The 21,693-nt window shown below is 41.6% G+C and overlaps 1 long non-coding RNA gene across 2 annotated transcripts in view; it reads left to right on the top strand.

Annotated features, from left to right (window-relative positions):
- The first annotated feature begins 928 nt into the window (after positions 1-928).
- The window catches only part of LOC134564314 (uncharacterized), an 86,581-nt gene continuing 65,816 nt past the window's right edge, over positions 929-21,693 (top strand). For both annotated transcript variants that reach the window (XR_010083513.1, XR_010083514.1), the window contains exon 1: positions 929-1,144. This is a non-coding gene — a long non-coding RNA (uncharacterized LOC134564314). The remainder of the gene's footprint in view (positions 1,145-21,693) is intronic.

Below are 21,693 nucleotides of genomic sequence, written 5' to 3'. Positions count from 1 at the left end.
ATGGCTTCATTTAGATGTCACCAATGAACTAATTTATGGAAGCTGTAATTAGTGATGATGGGACTGCAGGTGGAAAACAGTAAGTGGTGACATTACTTAGTGACTTCATGAGGGATTTTGAATGTCCAGCAGTCAGCTGCTGCAAGTAAGGGAAGAATGACAACAAAAGAGGGAAAACAAAACAGCAACAACCGGAAAAAAAAAGAAAAGGCAAGCAGCAGCAAAACACACAAACAAATGGAAATACACCTGGGAAGATGGATGGAAAATTAAAATCACCTGAGTGATGAATAACCTTGTTTTAGGTGGTTACTTTCCAAGCAGAGAGGCACAATGCAGCCATATATACATCCCGTCACAAATGTACTGAGTCAAATAACTTCTTAGTGGTGCTATGTTTGTTATTCCCTCGAGGATGCTGGTTAATCTCTGGGCAAGTGGGCTCTGTGGGAAGGTGTGTGCCCTGATTTAAAGCATTGCGGTGTAAATGGCCTGTCCTGAGCACCTCTAATAAAAGAAGTTACGTGTGTGAAGCAGGGGACACAGATTAACCTGACTTTAAAAGCAGGGCTTAAAATGATTGTTTGCTCCACCAAGAGATGCCTACCCTCTCATACCTGCAACTCTGTGTGCTGTGTTTCCTTGCTGTATGATGTTCCCTGGGAGTGTGTAGGAAAATGCTCAACTATGGTGAAAAATGAGGGGGAGAAAGTTAATTGCTGTGCTATCTGATCCTCACCAGAGGGTGTATTCAAAGGGAGACAATTATTTGTATGTGGGTGCCAGGTTAGATCCCTGCAGAGACATTGTGTTGTGGTTGTTGCACCATTCCTGTTAGAAGCTGCTGGACCTAGTCTTTGCTTGTGCTGCAGCACAATGAGGGGAAAAGAAACCCCAAAAACAAAGGAAAAAAAAAGTAAAGCAGAAAGACATGCAGCCACTGTCTGCCAGTGGAGAGGTTTTCAGCTTTCTAAGGTTTTGTAAAATGAGTTTCTGCCTTGTGAATTAAGATTCCTGTGAACACCATGGAAATGTGTAAGAAATAGCTCTGTGTAGTGAGGCCATGAGAGGGAAACTGCCCAAAGGCAGCCCTCTGGGCTGTTGGTGTGACTTGTCTCCTTATGCCTGCTGCAAGAGAAATGTGGTGAGTACCAATTTTGTGCACACAGGAGCAGCGGGAAGAGGCAGTCTATAAAAAGTGATTCTGTAGTTGCTGTAAGTTTTTTTTCCTGTGTTCTCTTGTGGTAGCGGCCTCTAATGAACTCTTGCAATATCCACAGTCTGGGGATGCATGAGAGGTTGAACAAATAAACACTAACAATGTGCTCTTTGCACTTAGTGAAATAAAAGGAGTGCTTGAAGCAGAGTAGGACAAATACCTTGAGGGGTTTGAGGCAGAGGTGGTTTTTCACATGAAGGCCACCCACCATGAAATATCCATTGCAAGCAGCTGTTGGCCACTCTCAGAAGCTGTTTCCTCTGTGTGAAGGGAGGGAATTGCAAGACAAGTCTGATGGGAAACTCACATGGGGCAGGCTGGAAGGAGAGAGGGAACCAAGCACAAGAAGTGTTCTTTTATCTGGGAGAATCGAACTGCCTCAAACACAAAAGGTTTACTTTCTGGAGGTGCTTTCTGCTCTTTGGGCAGCATTGTTTGGCACTGCTAGTGAGTTTTGCTTTGCCAGCTGGAGCCAATAGCTCTCCAGTGCTTACTCCATTCTTTACCCCACTAGCAGGGTGGTGTATCTATGGGTTGGACTGTGTTGCACTGTTCTTCTGGCATCGAGGGGGTGACAGAGCAAAATGCTCACCATGAAGTACTTTCATTGCGACTCCAAAGCTTGAGAAGCGCATCTGTAGCCTCACAACTGCTGAGCTGGGCTGGAGGAAGGTGATTTCTAAGTTGGCTCTGCAGTCTCAAGCATGGTAATTTCCCCCTTTCTTGCATGCTAAACCAGCATATTTTTGTTTTGCCATAATGCTCCATTCCCTAGACTTGTGATTGATACTGAAATTACTTTTCTGTTCAATTAAAGAGTAAAAAGGGTAGGAAGAAAGAACTGGAATAACTGTATCAGGCATTTCTTGTTAATTAGGAGAGGTTTCTGAGCTACCACCAATGTTTAAAATGTGAATAGAGGAAACACTATTTCAGCACATATTTTGCCCTAACTACAGATTGAAAATAATTGAATACTTTTCAATTAAATATTGAAATGCAACTTCCTGATTCTTTAAATCAATTTTCATACTTAGTTTTCCTACACAAGTATGAATTGTCATATTTTTGATGAGTTAAAAATTAAACCACTAGTCATCTAAAATGCTACTCTACCACAATACTAAACCAAGAAAACACATTTTGCTTCATACTTTCCTGAGCAAAAGTATTTTTACTTGTGTTTTGTAGAAATAATTAAATAACTGTAAGAGAAGCCCTTAATTAGTTGTTCTGTTAGTACCTTTGATTCAAGGCTGAACATTGGGCTTTTAACACAGTGAAGTTACACAAAATGGGAAAATGACACTTAACAAGGAGTTGATACAATTTAATCATGTGCTGACTAATAAGGAGTCCGTATTTGTGCAGCCTAGGCAGTCTGAGAACTGCAAATTCTTCAAAATTAGCTGGAGGTGGGGTAGCCACAAAATGGAGCAAAGCAGCTGGATGTGCTGACCAAAGGAGCAATGCTGATATCTCCAAAACCTTTGTCCTCAGAGGAAAGGGAGCAGTACTGGTGGTTTGCAGCCTGGCATTGCCATGCCTGTGTCCTGTCAGAGAGTGAGAGAGCACCCAGCACAGGCATAATCAGTTTAGTATTCCCCTTGGGTTGTTATAAACAAAATCAATATGTACTAATGACTGCAGCAATGAATTTCATCATGCTTCATATGGTAACATTCTGCACTTACCCAGTTGTTGGTTTGACAGAGAGCAATAGAGTTTACCCTCTTAAAGTTGTAAATTACTATAAAAATGCTGAGCCTCATGATAAAATACTTCATGGATGATTTTAAGCTTAGGAAATATTGTAATACTTTCACTAAGCATACTATTAATATAAATAAATAGTATTTATTGCTTGGTTTCCTAGCTGCAGCTGGTTGAAGAAACATGGCATGCATGTTTATCATGCCACTTGTGGTTTCATAATGTTTATCTAAAATTGATTCTCAAAGAAGCTCTCTGAGAGGCTTATTTTTCCACATATTTGTCCAAAGAAAAATCTTCCCTTAACAGATTTCTTGCAAGTAAAATCTTACTTTTTTTCAAAGTGCCGTTTAGTTTAGGAGATGCTTTTTCTATTTAGACATTTACTCCTTGCCTGCATTTTTTATTTTTTTTTTCTTGCTGGCAAATAAGCACTTGGAAGCTGGATTAAATGTTTCAGCCCCAAATGAAACATTACAGACTTTTTGCTCATATTATATTCCAAGCTTCAACACTCAATGCTTTCTTCTGAATACAAATAGAGTGCTGAAATTAAAGGAGTGTTCCACAATGCAGAAATACAGATTTACTTTTGTCTACATGCCTGCTACTGTATTTTGTCTCTCATAAAATTTGGAGCTTGTAGGGTGATAGAAAATCCAGGGGCTTTGAATTATTCACTTATTATTAAATCAGTCCACCTAAGAAATCCTGAGTGTCAATTTTGGATAGCCCTCAACTGTTTTGCAGTCACCTTCACCAACTCCACTGAACTGTGCACTCTGTTGGCCCTTGAAAGCAACTTTTAAGCCAATAAAAAGTCTCAATAATGGTCTCGATAATGCTTTCAGAAACGATCTAGATGAAGCACAGGAGAAACAAAAGGTAATGTTTCTCTTCATTATTTAAGTTAAATGTCATCATCTGGTTGCACTTGTATACCCAGGTAGGACTCTTCGAGGTGTGTGTCACTATCTGTCACTATCTCCTTGGGGAGAGGCAGATGCATCTGAGTGAACTCCTGCAACAGGCTCAGCTTCTGCATTAGTGCAGGAAGTTTTCCTAAAACTCATCCACTGCACTCCTAACACAACTCAGAGAGAGTTGTCTGTGTGTGAATGATCTGAATAATCCAGGTTTCCCATCCCTGAGGCAAATGACATCTACTCCCCAAGCCTGCTTCCCCACCATGATTTCTCATTGATCTGGAAATGAAGCAAGCTGCCAGAAGCCACAGTCTAAGTGTGTGTTATAGTTGAGAATAAATCAAACCTGCCGTAATATTGGCAAAGATCAAGCCTGCCCTGCTGACTTAAATTCTGTGCAGTATGGTTGCACAGCATTTGGTCAAAGAAAGCAATAACAAGTGCAGATTAATTCTTTGGCAGCTGCACCTCTGTGCAGGGAAGGAAGTCTGGACTTGCTGCTGTGCTTCACAGCCAGCTGTTGCTGGAGTTTGGCTCCACAAAGCCAGACCTGCACTACCCCAGTGCAGCAGCTTTGCTGTAGTAGAGGGATCCTTTCTGCATTTCCTCACAATACCTGGTAAAAGGAAATATCAGTCTGCAGCACCACTGCCAGTGTCCCACACTGACAGAACCGCTACAGTGCTCAGCCGTGAACCTTTTGGATTTGAATCTCTCCATCCTGGAGAAGTGCAGTCATCAGGTTGCAGCAGGGCAGAGTCAGCATCATCACATGTAAGGGGCTACTCAGTGCCCATGCTGCAGACAGCTGAAGGCTGGCATCTGTGTTACAATGCATTGCTCTGAGTTTTCTCAAGTTAAGCTCACTAGTATATACAGAAGACGAAGCATATAGACACAAAAATCTCTATTTTATCTTACAGTGTCCTGGCTCTGAAATAGTTAATGACTTGGTGATATACCATGCTCCAGTATCCCAGAAGAGTGGCAGTTCATCAGTACCACTTATCTTGCCCCTCTTCTCCTCCTTATTTCTTTTGTGTGCTCTGCACAGGGTACAGCTTTGAGAGATGCTGCTACTGCTGATCCATTTCCAGTACTACCTAGTGGCATTCTAGGAAGGCTGTGGGGCTTTCCCTGTGAGTTTACTGCTGTGTTAGGCAGAGGTAGCAGATGGCAGATGTGCGTTCTCCAGGATGATCTCTGTATTTTCCATGTTCCCACTTTTCTTTTGTAGAAGTAACAATTGTTGCCGTCGAAAGAGCTACATATCTGTGCAGAGGGAAAACATGTTGAAAACACTGCTGTCCTAAAAGGAGACATTACAGTGGCCCTGTACCATACACTTAATGGCGAATCCCTCCAGTGTTGCAGCTTCTGAGATTGGGAACTTACAGGCAGAAAAGGTGCAATGAATGCAACTGTATAAACATGAGCTTTACACAAATACAGGCTCTGTTCTAAGCCTTTCTCCTTGTCTGGGGCTGCACTGCAGTAAGGTGCTTTCTTCTTTGGATTGGTCAGTGTACTGGTTTGAAAGCAAAACCAATGAGACTCTAAGTCAGAAATACAGTTTAATAAAGAGAAGTTTAATAAAGAGAGAAGAACAACAAGAAAGGTGAAAAGAAAATAAGATAAATGCAATAGTACAAAGGACCACTGTCAGAGTCAGAATACAAACTTGACACCCTGTTGGTCAGGGTGTTGGAAACAGTCCAGAATAAGTCCTCCTGGAGTGACAGATGTGGCTCTGTTGGAGTAGAGATGATCCTCAAGAAAGGGTCCAGTCATCCTCTGGGAATCCAGTGGAAACAGCCTCCCTTGGCCTTTGGGATTGCAGGTTTTATGCTGGTGGAAAGGTTTTGGCTCCTCCCACTGTGTGGAGCATCTCACAGTGGAATGAGGTGATGTTATCAGTGATGTGAGAGGCCTTAAATGGCCCATTCATAGGTGATGTCCCTCGGAGGAGGATGGGTGGAGGAGGAGATAAGAAGGCACTGCCTTATCTGGTGTTACCAGTTGTCCCATTAACAGATCCCAATAGCAGCAGGCATCTGCCCTTTTTCCACCCTTAGAGTTACAAGAGACAAGGAACAATATCTCCCAATGGGTTTCAACAGATGAAAGTCGTATACACATTTTTGGTTACATTTTTCAATCCAAGACAATCAGGAGTACCAGGGCAGAAAGGTGTTGGGAGTGCCTGTCCTTGCTATAGCTAGCCCTGCCATCCCTTTCTGGGGACATGAACTCAGCCTTAAAGAAGGGAGGCAAATGAGCATACATGAGTGCATGAGTGCCTTTTGCTTAGAGGGCAAAGGGGTCTTCTACCCAAAATATGTTCCCTGCTTTCATCACTCTACTCCTGAGCCCTTATTGGCAAATGCCATAAGGTGCTATTCATGACAGAAGAATCTTCTTTGAGGTAGGGCTGGAAGTCTGTCATTTCTCTTTTGGGGGGATTGAGGCATTGCCTGTGCTGTGATTTGCACTTCACAACATGTGCTGACATCTCAGCACTGCCCTTGAGCTGAGCTTTGCTGTTCCATGCAAATGGATCAGATGCAGCAGGATGGTTACTTTTTACAGCTGTGTAGGCAAGCTGAGGCTCAGGCATGTGCAGGGAGTCAAGTATTGCCCGGTGTGGTGGCAGAGAAGAACCCTTTGCTAGAGCACAGCAGCTGTCTGGGTCAGACTGGTGCAGTCAGGGTGCTTGGGAAGTGCATGAAGCTCCTCATTCTCTGCTGGTCGGTAGCTGAGGGATTTCCTAAGCCACAGGTAGCATCGCTGCCCTTCGTAACTGGAGAAAGGTTTTTCAATTAATTATTTTCTAAAATTCCCAGAAAGGTATTGGCATTTATAGTATCCCATGGCTCAGCTGCACAGCTCAATCATACATCTTGTGAAAAGTTACCTCTTTTAGACTGCTTTTGAGGGTTTTGTTTGTTTGTTTGTTTGTTTGTTTTTTAAATTTCATTTGATAACCTTGAGATTTTGCATCAGAAAATTATGAGCAGTCATCCCCTACACACTGCCATGCTGTTTGTGACTGTTATAGGCTTTTACCATATTATATTTTCCATGCTGGAGTCCTATTCTTTTTAAGTCCCTCTCTGCATAAAAGCAGTCGCATTCCCTTAAATCTTTTTGCTTCCTTTCTTTATACCTTGTCCAGATCTATTGTACCTTTTTGGCAAGTGAGGTGAGTTCTTGTCTTGGGTTGAAAAATGTAACCAAAAATGTGTATACGATTTTCATCTGTTGAAACCCATTGGGAGATATTATTCTTTATCTCTTGTAACTCTAGGGGGGGATGAGGGCAGATACCCTCTGTTAATGAGACAACTGATAACACCAGATAAGGCAGTGCCTTCTTATCTCCTCCTCCACCCATCCTCCTCCGAGGGACATCACCTATGAATGGGCCATTTAAGGCCTCTCACATCACTGATATCACTACCTCATTCCACTGTGAGATGCTCCACACAGTGGGAGGAGCCAAAGCCTTTCCACCAGCATAAAACCTGCAATCCCATACACCAGCTGAGCTGGTTTTCCACTAAATTGTCGGAGGAAGACCAGACCCATCTCGCCAGCACTGGACCCGTTTTTTTTTTTTTTTTTTAATTTTTTACTACAGGATCATCTCTGCTTCACAGAACAACATCTATTACTCCAGGAGGACTTATTTGTACTGCTTCCAACCCTGACGACAGGGTGTCAGGTTGTATCTCTGACTCTGTCAGTGTTTTCTAGGACTTTTTTGCTTGTTTGGTTGTTTTTTTTAAAATCTACTGCATTTGTATTTTTAATATTCCTAGTAAAGAACTGTTATTCCTATTCCCATATTTTTGCCTTAAAGCTCCTAATTGCAAAATTGTAATAATTTGGAGAGAGGCGTTTTTTACCTTCTCCATTCCAAGGGAAACTCCAGTTTCCCCTGACAGATACCTGTCTTTCCAAACCAAGACAGTTCTACTTGGAGTGTTCAAGGCACCATAGTTTCTATGGTAATACCAGGATTATTGTCTCCTGTTTCATTCTTTGGCACTGTCAAACTGGTAGGACTGTGGGATTAAATAAAATGGTGCTGCAGGGTGTTAATGAGCTGGCCCCAATCCCAGACTGTTACTTTTAGTGTCCTCTGCTGCAAGGTATATTTTCTTGTATTGGAGCCCTGCTAATTTGGAATACCCAACCATAGGGCAGACCTGTCTGGGGGCTCAGCAGATTTCTTGGCATTGTGTTTTGGAATCAGCAAAAAAAGTTCCTCTACTTCTCACATGTAAAATTAGGATAGGCAGTGATTTCATGTTACACCAGGGGATTTAATGGAGAAAAGAGCTGCTGTAAGTGCATAAAACAGAAACATGATCTGTCCTGCCACTTTGTCTGTCCCTGCTGCCAGGGCCTGAGTGGTATTTCCCTGGGAGGCAGAGAGCAGCTTGTATCTTTGCTCTTGTCCCCTACCTCCCAAACTCACTGCCCTGCAGCTGCAGCAATTCCAAGCCAAATTGCCATCTTCCACCCTGCTTCTTCAGCTAAAAATGTCCTTTGCTGTGCAGTGTCAGCCCTGCTATATTTCATGTTGAAAAGCTACGTTGGGAAGGGATGGGATCAGACAGCACATTACATTTCTAGTTTGTCAACTGTCTCAAGGCTATCTACAAAAATTAGTGTTATATCATAACTTGTCTGTATAGCATTACATCCCACAAAACAATAAATTGCGTTTGAGTTAGGACATGAAGTTGCTATCAATGCCTATGTTAATTTTCCATGGTTTGTTAAGAAAATCATAACAATGCATGCTATTTATACAGGATGTATTCAGAGATTTATCTCCCTAGTTGTGTATTGAATTAGAATGGTAACGTTAGAGATGTACAGTAGAAATGCTAATACATTAATCTGTCTTAGAGCCAGGATTATATCACAAAAGGAATTAGTTTTGTGATCTCTTCATAGATCCATTTTCAGGGCTATCCTTCACCAGCTCATTGACAATCACAGTCACCTAGACAGATTTGTGTTTGTGTCACTTTTCTTGTTATTCTCTTTGCTATAAACAATAGCACACTGGGAATTTGAATGCTTAACAGGATCTGGGAAAAAATAACTTGTTCTACTGCTTTAATCCTTACTTTTGGGAGTTACTCAGTCCATGTTTCTTCCACATCTGTTGCAATAATACTGATGGGTACATCATAGGGCATTGCAAAGGCCACATTTTCCTGCTGTGGCTGTTGTTCATTGAATATATATGATGGTAGAACAAAAACTTTATTTTTTCAACAGAGGCTGGAGTAATTGGCCTCTCATATTTGAATAGTTACATTATTGGTGATCTCAATAAAGAAATGGAACTTTTTTTAAGGAGTGATGTTGTGAAATAACATAGAGAGGAATTTATGCTGTTTGCCTTTTGGGCTGGTTGTAAGATGGGCTGCAGTGTAAGCACCTTAAGTCTGCCTCTTGTCTGTTTTGTTGCTAGAAAATCAGGAGATGGTTCCCACTGTGTTAGTCCTGATGCAGTTTTACAGTTTTGATGTAGGGAATAACATATTGACAAAGTTTTTTCGAGTGTGCTTCATGAGCCCTGCTTCTGGGTTGAAGTTTCAGTTTTCACACTATAAGCTAGGACTGCAAGTAAAATTTGGTTCTCTGATGAAAAACAGTGAGAGAAATCACCACGTGTTTTCCCCCTCCAGAGAGCACACAGCATTCTCCGAAAATTAGTCTGAGATCAGGGAAATCTCTACAGCTGCTATTTGGTTACCATATGGGTAAAAAATTTTGTTTACTCTTCTTCCAAGACAAACTCAAATTGCTCATTTCCATCACTGAAGCACCAGTCCTCAGAAAATTGGCTTTTCTTTGGTACCAGCAGAAATCTGTGAAAGTGACCTTCCCCTTTGCTCTACTCTGTCCCTGGGGAGACCTGAGCACGTGGGCTGAACTGAGAGCCAGAAAAGTCTCCTAGGCTTTTCTGCATATGTATTTACAGCCTTTCCTGTCATTTTCTGGATGCCTTAGCTGTCCTGAATATAAAGGTGTTGAGGCAATGACTGTCCTTTGTGATGTTTATCCACTGCTGATAGCAGTGGTGCCCAGCTGCTGTCCACTGAGCCCCTCCATAGCAAAAATATGAATTTAAATAACTTATTTATCTGTTTTTCTTTTTTTGTTTTTTCTCTTTAGACAATGATATGCTGCCAGTGTGAAAGAATCTGATAGAAGCAGGAGATGAATGATTTGATTTTGAAGCTCTGTGGCATTTTTTTGATTCTGTAATTTCAGTGCAGTTTCAAATGTTAAGAGAAATAAATGATTTGGTTAGACATCACTAGGATTTTTCTTTCTCTATCTGTTTTCCAAACAAATCCAATTAAATCAGACGAATAGTATGGAATATTTCAGAATCTTCTCTTCAAAATAGAAATATCTATTAAGAAAATGTTCTTGATAACCTTGTATATTCTGTCCTAAGTCACTTAATATTTCAGGCATATTTCACCCACTGAAACTTTTGCTTTCAGTGAAATACTATAGGAATGTGAAAAGTTAGTAAGTAATTAACAAATATGATTGTGTGTGCTGGAAAGATTAGTACACACCTTAGATGTAAAGACAGCTGAAGCTTATTTTTTTCTTTTAAGAAAGAAAATTACTTAAAAGTATTAATCCTCATTTGACATTCTTGAGGTGCAAATGCACATGTTTGACAATTCATGTGTGGGTGGGCTGGCCCAGGCTGGATGCCAGGTGCCCAACAAAGCTGGTCTATCACTCTCTTATCAGCTGGACAGGGAAGACAAAATATGTTGAAAAAATATGTCAAAATATGTGAGATAAAGCTGAGGAAGAGATCGCTCAGCAATTGCCATTGTGGGCAAAACAGGCTTGATCTGGGTAAAACTGATCAAATTTATTACCAATCTAATCAAAGTAGGATGTAGAGAAACAAAAATTAAACTTTAAAACATCTTCCCCTTATTCATCCTTTCTTCCCGGCCTCAATTTCACTGGTTTTCTCTACCTTCTTCTTGCACTGGCACAAGGGAACAGGAATGAAGGCTGTGCTCAGTTCATCACATGTTGTGATTCTAAAACAGCCTTTTAGAAAAGGTCAACAAATATTTTAACAACCCACTAATGCCTGTAATTCTTCAGTTTTTCAGAGATTCCAGTCTCAATTCCATAGTAAGGCTGTTTAGAGGTTACAAAATAACACTACACAGAGCAAGTTGTGTTTTCACAACTCTTACTCCTGGGTGTGGTGCTCTTACTCCTGGGTGTTGGTGAAGCCAGCCCCTGCACCACTGACTGCTCTGCAAATACACAGCCTTCTCTCTGGTGATGCTGTTGGGTGAGTTCAGGTACTCTGTTTGGTCAGTCAAGTGAAACATGTTTGCTGCTTGCACAGGGGCAAGCTGGAACTGAAGGATGTAAAAGTAGCTGCTAGTGCTGTTCTGTTCAGTTTTGAGCTCCATTTATCTGAGCTCTCTGGCCTTGCAGTGCCCACAGAGGCTTTCAGCAAGGCTCGGGGCTCATCTGTCTGGCCATTTCTTCTATGCTGCCATGGGAGGAGTGGCAGCAGATGGGTACCAGCAGCACTTGAAGAGATGGAGAAAAGGATATGGAGCCTTCAGAGTGCTTTCCCTAGGTAGTGGACCTCAATGAGGAAGGGTACATATCATTGCAGCAACTTTAGCAGTGGTGTGAAGTGTTATTTATCTTAGTGTCTGACGTTGCAGAAGACTTCAAACTGAGAGCTGGCTTCCTGTGGTCCTGTGATTTTCAGATTTTGCTCTCTGCCTGAAGCTGATCCTTTGGAAAAGTTATAGGTTAAAATTACTCAACCCTTCCTAGAATCGTGGCTAAGGCAAAAAGAAACTCTTATTTTCCTCCCCTTTTTTCAACCCAAATACATTATGGGAATTTTCATTAAAAAAAGTAAAATCAGAGAGAAGCTCTGTCCTCTACCTGTCTGTCACTTCATCTCTCCTTGGCCAGAGATAGCCTTAAGGTGAGAGTAAAAGTTTCTCATAATCATTACCACTTTTAGCTCCTTTGCATGAAAGGAGCTGAAAATCAGCACCTAGCAATGTGAAAGGGCCTTTCTGCATTAAATATCCTTAAGTGCAGGAAGGAGCAGTGGGCAGGGGTGTGTGTCTACAGTGGGACAGCTTGGTGTAAGCCATGTTCGTCTCCCCAAAAATCAATATTTTGTGGCCCTATCGCACCCAGTCACCATTGTTTGACATCAGTCACACTCATCTCCTATCTCTGTCACCTGTTTCTGAGCATGCAGCCACTCTTGAGGTGCCCTCTCCAGCCAGACTAAGCGGTGAAACTGCATTTGGCCGTACATGCAAAGCCAACTGAAGCAAGCCTGGTACGTTGTGACTGCAGCTGGGCTTCCTTGTGGGTTAATTCAGGGCTTTTCAGGTTTGTCTCTGTAATCACATAACTTGTGAGGGAGATGACTGTGGCTGACCTGAGAGCTTGAATGTTTAGGAGATGGTGAGGCTGCATCCTGCCACCATCACAGCCCGGGACTGCGCAAGCATGCTGCCCCAGCTGCACCTTTGGGTAGTCAGATGAGATGATGTCTGTAAGCCAAGCAGCACATGTGGGTGATCCTTGGAGGGGTTTCCCACTGTGATTTTTCTCTTTGTCTTGAAAAAACACATGATTTCATTCACATATGTCTTCAAGTGTTAAGCATGATCAGAACGTTCTTTTGGAAGACTTGTCAACAATGTATCTCCATAAATTACTGCATGTCATCATTTATCTCTTCTGGCTAAATATCTCAGATTTTTCAAAGGTACATGCTCGACTGGAATTGGTTTGCAATTTGAATGGTCCTTACTTTAACTTAAATATCATCAGACTCAGGTGGATTTCTTTAGTGTGCATGAAATAGTGATCAAGCCAACAAATAGCTCATCCTAGACACCCCACAGAGATGGTGCCTCTGAATGAGGGTTTCTCTCACCTGCATTAGTTCAAGTTAGTGTTTTATTTCTTTTGTGTCAGAGAATTCTGTTGATCAAAAATGCTGATTCATCTCTGTCTTTATTTTTCCTCATGCTTCAGAAGCATTCTGATTCAATGTAAAGGGGATTTTTAGTTTAGCTAGAGAGAACGAGGGAAAATTGTGGATTGATTTAAACCTGCATTGGATAGTACTGGTAGAATAAGTTGAGTTTTCAGCGTTCACCCATTATTTTTGGATGCCTGAATCAGCACACTAAGAGAAGCCTGATCCTTATCATATCATAAATTTGGGCCTTCTGAATTGGCATTCATATTTGAGGATGTTATAATTGCTAATTCCTGTATTAGTTAGGAATCTCCTTCTAAAACTGGGTGTCAGCAGACGATTTTTGTTACTTTGAGCAGATGAAGAATGCAGAAAATTATGCTTGTAGACTGTGGACACTGTTAATATTGGTGAATAGGTTAAATTGTAACACAGTTTAGGGAGAAATCTTTTGGATTTTTGTCTATCCAGAAGTAGATTGATCTCTTTTAAAGTTTTATATATTTTTTTACACCTCTTCAGGCAACAAAGGCTGAAGTGCAATGCCATGTAGTCTAGGGAAGCAAACATGAGATTTAACTCATGGGGCAGGGCAAGGAAGCAAGCAAATTGATTGATTCTGCTGGCTCTCTGTGTGGTCTTCTGAATCACTGTCTGAACCTTTGGACTGTGTAAGAGCATAAAAGCCTCAGGCTCAGGGTTTATTTAGGATGGGTTTCTGATACGGGCATAAACAACCTGCAGATCTCACAAATCAAATACATGTAATTCTGAGGAGACATAGGATGAGTCCAAATAATGTTGTGTGACGTGCACAAGATGTGTGATTAAATGTCAAGACAAGGTTGGTAAAGCTTAGATCTACAGTGGTGTATCTGTAACAGCAATTAGAGGACTGTATGCTTGGCAGCTGTAAGATAAATGGGTAGTTTACCATACTTAAGGGACCTATGAGCATAATGTTTATTTTTTGAGGTTTCAGCAGTGCCTGATGCTCATCAGCAGGAAAACCTCATTGTTAAAATGAGGACACTGTTTGAGGCTACTGGTTCTGACCTTTTGAGTTGGCATGAAAAAAAGCCAGGTTAATGAAATGTGTTGCTCCTGTAGTAAGTTAGGAAAAAACCCCCTTGTCTGCTGCTCAGAAAGACAATAAATGCCACTGAGATTTATGCAGAGCTTTGGTGTAGCTCCATAGTCATGTGAACTATCTGTACATAAGGTACTGGGGAAAAGAAGTCACTGTTTGGATCTAGTGAAGCACACAGCTCCTGATGTCTCAAGGTGACAGATAACAATAGTCATAACGATTGTGACTTGCTTGACACCATCCATTCAGCATTCTTGCCCTTATCGCTTGCCAGTTTCAAATCCAGAATCCTGAAGAGCAGCCAGGAAAACTGCATTTGACATGGCTTGCGGAAGAACGGTTTAAATCCCCCAGCACCGAGCACTTTACACGTGTGTTAGGCTGACCACTAAGCACCCATTCACTGAGGAGCACCCAGAAAAATTGGCTGCTAATGAAAATCCTGGAGCTGGCACTGAACTGGTAAGACTGTTTGTCCCTGTTTGTAATTTTCTGGGCTCATGCCTCTGTAACAAAACAAACTCTTGCAAGCAGTAATTTTTAAGCTCCAAATATTAATGTAAAGTGGGTATAAAATTGGCTAGGGACTTCACTGTCAGCGCTTAACAAGGGAAGCTACTTCTTGCTCAGAATGACTGTTGTGTGTTGGAGTACTTGCTCTGTGGTAGTGCTGAGGCGTCGGCTCCGCGCTGTGCCCAGCACGCGCAGGCCGCGGCCAGCCAGCCTTCTATCACCGCTGTGCACGCCAAAGCCCTCGCTGCTGTTTGCAAGCACAGCCTGCTGCTGTGGGGCTTGGGGAAGGTTATTTTGCTGCTACATCTCTTTGCTCCTCCCTTTGCTTCTCCCTTTGCTCGTAGGGGTAAAATAACTTTGGAGGAACTGGTACTCCCAGCAGGCAGCAGGACAGCTGGGATGCAACACCGACTGTCCTCAGGGTGACGTGGTGGGCTCCTGCTTTGAGTCCATAGGATTGGGTGGTTTCTGGAAGGGATCTGGAGTTGAAAAGGTCTTCCTTGTCAGGCTCTCCAGCCCAGAAACTAAAACTGGCTTTGTAGTAAATAGATGTACTGCTATGTGGGAGGGAAGGAAAATTATGGGGGTATTTCATACTTCTTTGCTTGTGCCTCCCCACATCCTTCCTAAACACAGGGAACAGAAATGCTGTGGCAAGGCACATTTTAAAGCAAATCTGGCTGTTTTCTTCCTCGCCTCACTTTCCTTGGAGTAAAGTAAAATACAATTTCTTTGACTCAATAGTGTTGCCCTGGGGCGCCACTCCTGGTCTCCAGCTGCTGTCCAAAAAAGCAAACTTCTTCCATAGCTCCCTTACTGTCTCTGTTGGCCCTCACAGGAAAGTTCTGGCTCCACTACAGCATCTTAAATGACACTGGGTGCCCAGGCTGTGGCACAGAATCTATTCTCATGTCTCTCTCCAGACTCACATGCTTGGAAGGATTGTGGAATGAATGAAAGCCTGTAGATAAAATTTCATAGTAGGTTACTTTTTTTCAGGGCCATTAGTGAGACTGAAAAATCAGACTTTATAATATAAACCCAGGACAGCTACTCTAGTTCCACAATATGTTATTTAAAGCCTGTTTTATAATAGAATTTGGTATTGCAGTATGTATAATTTATAATATATTAAAACCCATTTCATAATATATTTTAATCTCTGATGATGAATAGCTGGGACAGTCTTGCAGGTTCTGTAATATCACTATGGCAACATCATTTAAAAAAGGAAAAGTAGGACAATTGAGAGGTACCAAGGACTGGTCAAGGAAAGAATAATGACACTTGTCAATTTGCATTTATTCCCATAGTTTATTTTCTTTTTGGAAATGGCATCTATTCTGATATTTTTGCAGGTATTTTCAAGAAATCACTTGCAACATTACTGAAATGTTGCATTTCCTTTAACCTTTGAGGGCTCAACTCTGAAAAGATTTGTTTTCCATCTCAGTGCTAAATGACTTAGCCCATCTATAAAGATGAGCAGAACTCAGCAGCTGTTGGTGGACTGGAAAGATATCTTCCATCGGATTTCCAATGTTTCTCAAAAATCAAAATAGTACTTTGAGTCCAACCTAACATGCTTAATTTAGAAAAATGAGACTTGTCTTCTGTACTGAATGGAAAAAAATCAGGGTACTTGCTTTGAAGGCTTACATTTTAACTAAATATCTAAATAGCAATTATTCTTTTCCTGAGCAGTACTCAGCAAAGCATTCATTGGTGAAGAAAGAAGAAATCTCAATTTGCCTGCCTTTCCAAGCAGCAGTGGTGCATCTCTAAAAATGTCACTGCAGTGTCTCAACTGATAGGGATCAAAAAGTCTGGAGATCTGTGGACCACTATTTGCTTGTCAGGTGACACAGGGCTCATTCATGGAAGACTGATTTTTGTCATTTACCCTGAATCAGGCAGTCTATTCCTGAAGAGCAGACTTTTGAAGATCTCAGATGTGGGGGCTGAACACCAGCAGTGCACCACGGAAGCTTTTGAGATGTTTCTATTGCTGGGTGTTATTCTTAGACTCAAGCTTTCAAGCATGGGAAAGATACTTTTTGAGGATGAAAGTATGGTTATAGTGGTTTGTTTTCTGAGTGGCTCTTCTGTCAAATGCTCCAGGCATGAGTTCCCTGTCCGTGAGGAACACAGTAATGGGAGCTGAGCTGTGTAGGTCCTGTGCCATTTGTGCTTCCTACTTGGTTTTCTTAAACACCTCAGGCCTCTGCTATTTTGATCAATTCAACAAATCTACTCTGTCCATTCTTTGTGATTCTCAGCACAACTGGTTTCCTTCAGCCTCCAAACTCTTCTTTTCCAGGGCTGCCCCTTGCCATCACAGGTTTTAACCCTCTCTTGCCCTTCTCCACCTTTTACAGAACACACTCTGACTGTTCCTTCTCCTTCTTGAGCTGAAGTTTCTCTAGTGCTTTTCTGCACCCAGCCATGTTTTGACTGGTGGCAGGTCATGCAAACCAAAGGCAGGTATTTAATAGCCCTAGTTATGTCAGCTGATATGAGGCTGAAGGTAAGAATACACCTAAAATGTCTGGGGACATCTGGGCATTCATTTTTTCCCCTGTTCATCCCAAAGCAGAACACAGATGTTGACCTTTACCTTCCTAAACCACCTGCTTAGTCAGGCTTTTGCTTGAGGGGTGACAGCAAGTGAATTTCTGCCCATAGGGCAAATTCCAGGATGTATCCATGACTGTGCCATTGACATTTGCCAGCCGATTCTTATGTTTTCAAAGTAATTTTGTTCATGTGCCCAGGGAAATTAGCAGTGAACTGTTACGGCAGTTTAAAAAGCATTTCTGGAATAAAATTTCTTTTAACTCTTCCTATTTAAGTCACTGCTTGCATAAAGCTACTGATTAGAGAAGAGCTGGAATCCTCATGAGAAATAGGAATAGTGAACTTGATGACTTTTTATTCTGAATTTTTTTTTTTTGGTTCTGCAGTTACAGAAAGCCTTCTGCCATGGGCACCTCATCCGTGATATGGATCACAATCTACAAATAATGCCAGGATTTAATTTTTCCAGTTTGACTGCTCTTGCAAAATATCTTGTAAATGTGCAACTCAAATCCTGTAACTAGATATCTAAACAGTGAGGAGAAAGTCATTTTCCAGTGAAGCAAAAGCTTCTATAATGATAGGAGTGGTGTCATAAAGATCCAGGTTTACATTAGGTCTGGTTCTCACACTGCAGCTCTTCTCTGTTATCTAGAAGAAAATACAACTTATACTAATCATGAGAGTGTATGGAAATGGACACATTGAGTATCTTAGCAAATACGATTATGAGGTAGGAATCTTTCTGATTTGGATAACATTGTTAGGGCTGATGGGCTTTCTTCGGGTTTCCTCTCTTCTAACATATTGCATTTGAGAATGAAAACCAGCTGAGAGCAGTATCACATAAACCTATTTTCCTGTTCTTTATGGAAGATGAGTACTTTCTTATCCCAGAACCACTGAGCCCATTCATAACTGAAACCTTTAAAGTTTATGAACTGTGAAATTAGGTGACTAATAGACAGGTGAATCATTAGGCTGGATGCATTCAGAGACTTCCTTGTTCCTGTTTCTTGTATCTCCCTGTAGACAAACACATTTACTTCAGAACAGAAGAAAAACAACATCAATGTTGTCATGCTCCTCATGACACTGAGGTCCTACCTAATTGCAGGAGAATGGGATTTTTGCCAGGACACAGTGAATGCCTGCTGTATCTGTCCATTTATTTTCTCACGGTGTCATGCCTTGTGCCACGCTGGGTCATCCACAGGCATGTACGAGTTTTTCTTGGTTTCTTGGCTTGGTTGTTTTTAGTCTTGGTTGTTTTTCGGTGGTTGTTTATTTTTTGAGGGAGTGGTTTTGATTTGTTTGTTTGTTTAGGTTGTGGGAAGGTTTGTTTGTGTCTTTGGGGGTTTTGTTTGTTCTTTGGGGTTGTTGAGGTTTTTCTGCAATATGTAGCAGAAAACCTTTGTAGCTTCTATCTGCTGGAGATCTTTTTATTTCTTTTGTAATACCAGTCTGTCCTGTGTAAAGAGGTTTAAACAAGTAAAGAGCCAGGAGCGGATTTGTTTCAGGTACTCTTACCACAGGAATATTCTGATAATAAAATCCTCCCAGCTGTTTGGAAAAACTTCAGTATTCTCTGTGAATAAAAATGTCTGGCACAGTCCAAGGAACAAAACAACTCAAACCAACACAATCAATAGCACTTCATTTGCTTACTGGAATGAAATCTCCACAAGCAATTTTGGAGTGAAGAGGAGACTTTACATTGCAGTTTTGCACATGTCCTGGCTTTTAGATTTTACATAGGATGTGATTCAGGAGCATTGAAGTGGCCCTCATCTTTATCAGAACTCTCCTCCAACTCAGTTTCACCAGTTATTTACTGTCACATGTGGAATAGGAGTTGTAGCCAAGCCGTATATCTTAGTCAATTAAAAGGAACATCTGCTTATTATAATGCATTATATAAATCGTATTTCCTTTGTATACTAGGATGCATGAAATAATCTATTGGCTACTGACCCAAGTTCCTGCATGCCTATTAGATAACCCACAAAAAGCATAAAATCTGACATCATGCGTGTCCCCTCCAGGCAACATATAGAATAAATACTGTAAGCTTACAAAGAAGCAGGTGAGTGCAAAAGAGAAGAAGGGGATCTACACATTTCCAAAGTACAAACTTAAGTGGTAACAGATGAATCTAGAAAGTGATTGTAAACCCCAGAGCTGATTCATAAACTTCTCAGGCTGCCATCTCTAGAGTTTGAGGGCAAAACTCTCTGCAATGTTTTCATCTCTTTATAGCAGGAATAAGTTCAGTTCTTTGTATACTTAGGGAATATGGATGAAGATACTGATGTTGTTGAGTGGTCTGAATGCTCAATAGCAGTGAAATCAAATAGCACAGTTGAATGGTGAAACCATTAATGAACTGGAGAAAGTTTTCAGTTTTCATGCAGGCAGAGCATATTTTGTAGATCTTGTTCACATAAGAAGTATTTCAGTACTTGTTTGTTTGTTTGTTTGTTTACAGAGCCTAAATTTCAGGTGAGACTTTTTAGGAGGAAGAGTTGGATCTATTGTCAATAGTCTAGGGGGTTTTTTGGCTGTTGATTTGCATGTTCCTTGCTGGAAGTTATTGCCAGAGGTCTTGTGTTGTTGGGTAAATGTAGGGGGCAGGAGGGGTGTTGAGTGCTTTCTGTTCTACATTGGTACTTTGGTGCATAGCTTGCAAGCTGAGAAGAGGCGGCTCTGCAGTGCTCTGGCACTTCAGTATCTGACTCCTGTTGGTTAGAAATGGAAACAGGGGTGGATCTCACTATTCTGATTCCTAATCCACCTTCATCATGTCCCTTGCCTGTTTTTTCGCTTTGCTTTAGCTGCCAAAATGGAGATGTGCTAGACCTAGACATGGCTAGAGGCAAGCCATGCTGATATTGTGAGAGCTTTTGGAATGCATAAGCAGCCAAGACTACAGAGGAGTTTATTTGCAAGCCTCTCTGTCTATATGGCTGATACAATTATTTTCTGTGCTTATCCCACTTTACTCAACATAGAGCTCGGAAGAGCAGCCAAGCCATTTTAGATGGCTTTGTTGCCTCAGACATGGGAGCACAGGATGCTACCTCAGTAGGTTGGGCTGTGTTTGCTGTTCTGATGCTGGTAACGTCATCTCTGCTCTCAGGACAAAACATTTCCAACTGCCTGACTTTGGGATTCCACTTTAATCCTACTTGCTAATGTGTTGGTTTACTGTATTAATGCAGATTAGCTGAAAATAACTTGGCACATCAGGATTTTCTGCTCTTCTTACACTTTATAATCTCTCTGCTTTGGGTGATGCTTCTTACATACTGAAATAATGGATTTAGTGCTTTCATGACCTCAGTAACATGTTCTTTTTGTGATTCCACTCAGAACAACTCTTGCTTAGCAAACTGTCCAGCAAAGTTACCCTGGGCACGCTGGCAATCATTTTGAGGACTCTCTTGGGTTGAGTCCCACTGCAGATCTGCTGCAAACAAAACAGGCATTTGAGCTTGTTAATTCTGGCTTATTGATTTATTTTATTGCAGCTGCAACCAAGCAAGAGCCTTCTTCAGCCCTCACCCTAGGTTCCTTCTCATCTGCCTTGTTTGGAGCATAAGATGTTTGGAGGCTCACTGGGCAAGGTTGATAGAGAGCCTTCTTGGCTGCCAAAGCATTTAAGACCACCTTAGAAGGGCTGTCGGGGGGATTCTACAAGCACAGAACATATGGGAAGGATGGCCTGTATTTATTTTGGTTGCCAACAGACTGCTTGTACTGCATCCATATGTGTTCATATTGAGTTTGTGTATCTCAGTAATCTCTCTAATCTTCTGGCCAGATGTTTGATGGTATTGGGAGGCCAGAGGTGTTAAAACTTCAGAAGTCTACACAGACTCCACTAGTTTAAATGCTATGTGTTAACAGATTTCTGGGGCCTTTCTTATGGTCACCATCTGTGCTATTCCAATTCTTTGAGTCTGCTAATGCTGCTGTTTGCTCCCATCTTTGTTTTTCCTCCCCTGACTCCTTCCTTTCTGTATCTTCCCAAGGATGTGTTTCTCACAGCCTCCATTATCTTTTCTTCTTCTGCAGATGGGATCTGAAGTTACACAGCCACAGCTGGCACCTGTGTTATTTTTGGCAGAGGTTTGCCTGCACTATGTTTTGGGTGGCAGAAGCTCTGTGGGAGCCTTGCTAGGCAGCTGGAGATGGCAAGCATTGCTGCTGTGCCCTGTGTTGTGCCTGGCTGTGGTTTAGGCCCCTTTTATCTAAAGAGCTGCTGCTTGTGCTGGCCTAACTCAGAGCAATTCTCTCAGCTCTTTGCAAAAAATTACACTTTCAGAATGGAAGCTGGACATGTGTCTTTAATACAGAGCAGGAGCAAAGAGGAGGGAGTCAGCTTTACTAAGGGCAATTAATTTTGCCGCTGACAGTGAGCCCATGTGCTCCCTTATTCTAACTTTCTCTTTTTTGAAGGTGACTTTTACAAATGGATGGAGATTGTCAAAGCTTGTAGCTTCAGGTACTATTCCACCTTTAATATTGAAGTGAAATGAGTCTCCACTATCTGTCATTGCCAGGAAAATGACAACATTACCGTTGCCTCTGTCTTCAAAGA

The sequence above is a fragment of the Prinia subflava genome, chromosome Z (assembly GCF_021018805.1).
Source record: "Prinia subflava isolate CZ2003 ecotype Zambia chromosome Z, Cam_Psub_1.2, whole genome shotgun sequence".
Classification (NCBI taxonomy): Eukaryota; Metazoa; Chordata; class Aves; order Passeriformes; family Cisticolidae; genus Prinia; species Prinia subflava.
The sequence above is the reverse complement of the archived record's forward strand: the minus strand, read 5'-3'. Positions and strand labels throughout refer to the sequence as shown.